Genomic DNA, 3,931 nt, shown 5'->3' on the forward strand with positions numbered 1-3,931 from the left:
TCATGATGCTTCCCCCTCCAGAGACGGGAGCCTGCTGCTAAAGGTGACACGATGGCACCACCCCTCAAAGGAGCCAGGACTGAGCCTCACAGCACCTTCTGTAGCTCTGGCACGGGCAGCCAACTTCTCCCTCAGGCCAGGTGGTGACATTGGGACCTCCTGAGGGCCTGCAGTGGGCAGCAGAGGAGTGAGAGAGGAAGGGGTTGCTTCCATCCCAGTCCTTCCGTAACAGGCTGAGATCCCGCCTATGGGGGCAAGGAAGGTGGTCCTCGGGGCACACGAGCCACCTGCGGGGCCACACCCCCCACACCCACACACACATGCACCCCACAAGCCCCTGTTCTTGGAGTCCTGAAGCCTGAGGTTGCCAGTGATCTTTCTGAAACAACACAAAGGAAAAGTAGCAACAATCATCTCACTTTTCTTCCTTAGAATATCTGAACTTTGTGAGGGGAGGGGTGAAAGGAACCGTGCCATATTCAAAGCACAAAGACACAGATGTACCACGAGTGTAACTCTCCAGGGTATGGTGAAACCCAAACCCTCCTCCAACCTCAAAATCTGTTATCTTCACAGCTCTGAAGGAATCCTGCCTCCTGTCCTGCCACTGGCTCTAGCCTGGTTCCCATCAGAAGTTTGAGACGCCTGCTCCCGGCCTGCCCGGGAGTCCTGCCTCACCCAAGGACAGAAGCAGGGGAGACTTGGGACCTGTGGCTCCTGCCTCATGTGCAGGGGGTCAGAGAGTGCTTGAGGAGGAGAGGCAGAATGTAAATCTCCCGGCCCCAGCCCTGTCTCATTTCCTTAGAATGTTGCCCACACTGGATTTGCTATAGACCCCAAAAGGCAGTGCTTCAAAAATGCCTCCAGGAAACAGGATTCCAACTCTCGGCTTAGATCCTGCAGCCTCTGGTCTGCTGAAGCCACAGTCTGGGGGCAGTCCGAAGCAAAGCACAGATATCCTGGCTGTGGCAGGGATTTGAGCTGGGAGACAATAGCATCATCTCCACTCAGTGGCCTCTGCACAAAATGACAGTAGCTACCACAGGCTGGGAGCCTTGCTCACACCAGCCCTCGCCAGGATCCTCACCAGCATTACCTCTCATCCCTGCAGCGACCCTGCTGGACAGGCCATATTCCCCACCTTACAGATGGGGAAGATGAGGCTCCAAGCCCAGAGTGGGGCTTGAAGCCAAGCTCATAGATTGTCACACCTGCCCTGAAATGCCAGCCCTCGCTGGAAGGTGGCTTTCCACTCTAAGCTGTGTTACTCCTCAGTGAGGAGTGTCCTGAGCACATTCACTGTGAAGTCCTCAACACCATGGTTAAATCCCCCCACCCCCCAACCACAGCCCATGCAAGTTACCGCTTCCTTGCTCACAGCTTTGGCATAGTGGCCATGACCACAGGCAGCTCGGCCCTTACAATAGAAACCCCCTTTGGTTGCAGGGGAGATTCCAAGAAGACATCTAACTCTGGCTGACCCAGGCACGAAGGTGGACAAGCCCTGCAGTGGTGATTCTGGAACAGGATGCTTTGTAAGAACCCCGTGTCACTGTGGAATGGGGAGCACAAGTGTCACAGTCTCTGTTTTATAGGTAGGCAAAGCAAACCGAGGTTCAGGGATGCTAAGTGACTTGCTCAGTGTCACACAGCTACTCAATGGCAGAGGGAAAACTAAAACCCTGACCCATCATGCGCACCCTGTGATTTTGGCTCATACCCTGGGGCTCAAAGAAAAGAGGCCAAGTTGAAGTTTACCAAAGTCTTCCTTTCTTCAACACAGAGGTGATAAATGTGACTCTGGAGACTTTTGTCTGCTTATAGTACCCTCCACCCTTACAGTGACAGCACCATCCCACAAGCTGGCTTTGCTAGCCGTGCTTTCCAAATGGAGAAACTGAGGCTTCCAAAGATGAAGGACTTGTGCCCATTCTTCAGGGAGTCATGAAACTAAGAAGGGAACGCCGGGGCCTCCCTAATGTCACATCAGAACTCTGCGGGCAAGTTCCAGTCCGCTTTGTGTGTTTGCGGACCCAGACCAGGCTCAGCTCCTGTAGGCAGAGCAGACGTGGCAGCTGCAGATAGGAGAGGGCTTTCCTGCCCTCTGCATTTCTGTGGGGAACAGATTTGCCCATACTCCAAAGAGGACCTGTCACTTAGTGGAGCCACAATTGGGGGTTTCAGATGTGCTTTTTTAACTTTTAAGTCATTGTGGCATTTAGGAATATTTAGGGACTTTTTTTCTAAACTTAAATAAAAATAAATCATAAAAGCAATCAGCAGCCTTTGAAGACACCCCACTTTGGGTTTTGCAGGGAGAGAGTGAGCCAGGGGAGGAGATGTGCCCTGCTGATGTGATGGCACCCTCTCTACCCCTCCCTGGGCTTTTCTTTTCTTTTCTTTTCTTTTTTTCTTTTTTGAGACAGAGTCGCAGTATGTCAACCTCAGTAGAGTGCTATGGCATCACAGCTCACAGCAACCTCACACTCTTGGGCTTAAGCAATTCTCTTGTCTCAGCCTCCCAAGGAGCTGGGATTACAGGCGCCCACCACAGCACCCAGCTATTCCTCCCTGGGCTTTTAGAGACTATATGGGCTCATCAAACCAGAAGGGGGAAAAAATATCTTACAAGGGAGATGAAAATTCCATCCAGACCGGGCCCTTTAAACGTGATTATTATGCATGTGTGTAACTCACGGGCTCCTGCAGGAGAGTAACCCCCATCTCTGGCCCTAGGTCACTCTGCAAAGGAGTTGGGGATTCCCACAGTGCTCAGCTCCATGCCAGGTTGCCCTGGGTGCACAGGCCAAGAGCAATTAGCTGGGAGAGGAAAGCTCCTGCTGAGTGGCCCAGCGAACACTGCAGCTGGGCAGAAGTGGCCCAACCAGCCCGAGTCTCTGGGGGCTTCTTCAGGAGCTGAAGAACTAAAAATAACCTGGGCCTTTGTTACAAGCAGCCGGACCACAGAGACGGAGCCGATTTCAGGGAAGCCAAGCATGCGCGAGGGTCCCGCTCACCGAGACCTGCCCTTTGGGCAAATGATTTTTCCAGAAATGTGTCAGTGATTGTGCTGTTGCTGCGATTCAAAGACAGCCAATCCGCTCCAGCCCACAGGGCTATCTTCCAACACACAGAGTTCTCGGAAGCTGAGCCTCCCCACCTCTTTCTTCTAGAAACATTAAAAAAAAACAAAAAAAAAAACAAGAGTCTGGCAACACTGGGGATGTTAGAGGGGATATGAGCAGTCCTCAAGCCGAGGGTCCTGAATCATGGCCACCCTGATCACACACAATCTCATCAGCCTAATTATTTGTATAGGTAAAAGTCATCTCTCCCCCATCCTAAAATTTCCAATCAGGACTCAGTAGACAATGGTAAACATACAATGGAAGGAAGACATAGCTTGGGAAAAGGAATCTGTAGCTTTACGTCCAATACTGAAGGGCTTCTCAAGGCTGCCGTCCCTTGTACCCAATGTTGGGAATCTGGATTGGGAAGCCCTTGCTCCTGACTCCTGGGTTCCCACCCCTCCAGGGGGAAGCTGCCCCAGGTGGGTGGGTAGGAGGCAGAGTCTTGAGCAATGGCTGTGGCTTGTCTCACATTAAGGATGTCCCACACCTCTGAAGGTCAAGGAACCAGCCTGGTCTCTTTTGAGTCTCTCTTGATGGATAATAAATACTGACCGGCCATGGCAGGCATCATGTTCACTGTTTCCCCCCCATCTCTCAGGGCTTCAACTTCCCTCCCCGTGATGTCACACAGTAGATCATGGCCATCTGTGGTTGCCACTGCTGGGGTTCTGGAGAGCAACTTTTTCTCTCTGCAGAGACCAAGGGAACAGGAAGTTTCTGGTGAGGCTTGTAATAAACCACAATTTTTCAACAGCCCTTTGTTCCTCTGGTGAGAGTTGTGGATGAAGAGCCGAAGCCAG

The sequence above is a fragment of the Otolemur garnettii genome, unplaced genomic scaffold, assembly GCF_000181295.1.
Source record: "Otolemur garnettii isolate 467f Iridium unplaced genomic scaffold, OtoGar3 scaffold00196, whole genome shotgun sequence".
Lineage (NCBI taxonomy): Eukaryota > Metazoa > Chordata > Mammalia > Primates > Galagidae > Otolemur > Otolemur garnettii.